The sequence below is a fragment of the Carlito syrichta genome, unplaced genomic scaffold, assembly GCF_000164805.1.
Source record: "Carlito syrichta isolate Samal-C Ts95f unplaced genomic scaffold, Tarsius_syrichta-2.0.1 Scaffold289258, whole genome shotgun sequence".
Taxonomy (NCBI): Eukaryota; Metazoa; Chordata; class Mammalia; order Primates; family Tarsiidae; genus Carlito; species Carlito syrichta.
In genome coordinates, this window is record NW_007233354.1 from 72164 (window position 1) to 74254 (window position 2091).

The window sequence follows — 2091 nt, forward strand, 5'->3', positions numbered from 1 at the left end:
CGAGAGCCTGGCCAAAGAGGTAGGGGCTGTCCCAGAAGCCCTGTGGCAAGACCGTCCACGTAAGTTGTTGTGCCTGTTCTGTGTCCAGGTCCTCCCAGGTGAAAGCAAAAAGAGGGTAAGAGTCTGGATGTAGGGGGATAGTAAAGAAAGCATCCTTGAGGTCAATGACAGTGAAATGTGTTGTCTGGGGCAGTATCTGAGATAAAAGCGTGTAGGGATTAGGAACCACTGGGTGGAGAGGGGACCACCACCTCATTAATGAGACGAAGTCCTGGACCAAGTGGTAGTCTCCAGAGGGCTTATGGACTGGAAGGATGGAGGTGTTACATGGAGAGTTAACAGGTATGAGGAGCCCTGAGGAAGCAAGTGAGTGATGATGGGTTTAAGGCCTTTACCATGTGTGACTGAAATGGGGAACTGGGGTCTAGAAGGAAAGTTAGAGGGGTTTTTCAAAACTATGCGAACTGGGTGTGGTGTTGGGCTATGACTGGGGTGGAAATGCTCCACACATTGGGGTTGACTAGGTGGGGTGGGAGGGAGGCGGCAGGTTTGAGCTGGGAAAAACAGACTAGAGCAATATTGGCAAGAAGTGGGGCCGCCAATCGAACCGGCAGCGTTAAAGTGGCCCCCAGTTTTGAGAGGATATCCCTGCCGAGCAACGGAAGGGGCAGGACGGGAAAATAAGGAAGGAGTAACTAAACATCCAATCACTGAGAGAACAAGGTAAAGGCGAGGTTTGAAGGTGGGCAGAAGGCTGGCCGTCGATACCAACGACTGAGACCTGGGAAGGAGATAGAGGCCCCGAAAAGGAAGGCAGAACCGAATAGGTAGCCCCCATGTCCACAAGGAACGAGATTGACTTACCCGCTACCTGGAGTAAGACCTTGGGCTCCGCGAGGGTAATTGAGGTCTTCGAGTCTGGACATCCTCAGTTTTCCGCCAGTCCAAGCAGCTCATGAAGTGGAGCAGGCGGCTTAGCCACACCCCCGTGTGGAGGCACTGGGGCCTGGCCAGGCCAAGTGCAATCCGACTTTCAATGGCCCTTTTGCTTGCAGATAGGACATAGCTTACTCGGCAGACGCGGGTTTGGGCACTGCTTGGCCCAGTGGTCCTCCTGGCCACACTTGAAACAGGCTCCCGGGGGAGCTTTGTTACCCATCTCCAGAGGTCGAGAGACCCCCGTACCCCATTGCACTGACTGCAGGGCTGCAACCAGGGCATGGGCTTGTGCTTTAGTGGCCTGCTGGAGGAGCTGCTGCCTAGCAGTTTCTGCATCTTTCTCGTGGGCATTAAAAACCTTAAAGGCCATGTTTACCAGGTCACAGACAGGGGTTTGAGGGCCATCCTCTGCCTTCTTTAGCTTTCTGCTGATATCAGGGGCGGATTGGGTAATGAAATGGGTAGCGAGAACAGTAGCCCCAGCAGGATCGTCCAGACTGAGGCAGGTGTGGAGAGTCATAGCCTCGGTGAGGGAGTTTAGAAAAACAGCCAGGTCTTCATTTGGGCCTTGGGTTATTTCCCGAAGCTTATCATAATTCACTACCTTTTGAGATGCCGCCTCAAGTCCTGCCTGAATGCACCATATCATGTGATCTGTACATCTACGTCCTATATGGCCAGCTTGGTAGTCCCAATTGGGGTCCGTTGCCGGGACTGCTTCGGCCCCCACTGGCTGTGTGTTGTCCATTAGATGGACTTTATCTGCGTACTCCTGAGCAGCAGCCATGATACGATCCCGTTCATCAGGAGTGAGGATAGAAGTAGAGATAACATGAATATCATGCCATGTCAGATCATAAGCCTGAGTAAGGTAACGGAACTCTTTGGCAAAGGCAGTAGGGTTGGCAGAAAATGACCCCAACAGTTTTTCAATGGCAGATAAGTCAGCCAAGGAAAAAGGGACGTGTACGCGCACAATGCCATCTGGGCCCGAGACCTCTCGGAGAGGACAAATGGGTGTAGGAGTAAGGGGGTGGGGAGGATGGTCCATGTAATGTGCACTGACTGGAGAGGGGAGAGAAAGTGGTGGAAGGGGAGAGTCGGAAGATGAAGGAGGAAGATGAGGATAGAGAGAGGGTGGGTTGTATGGAG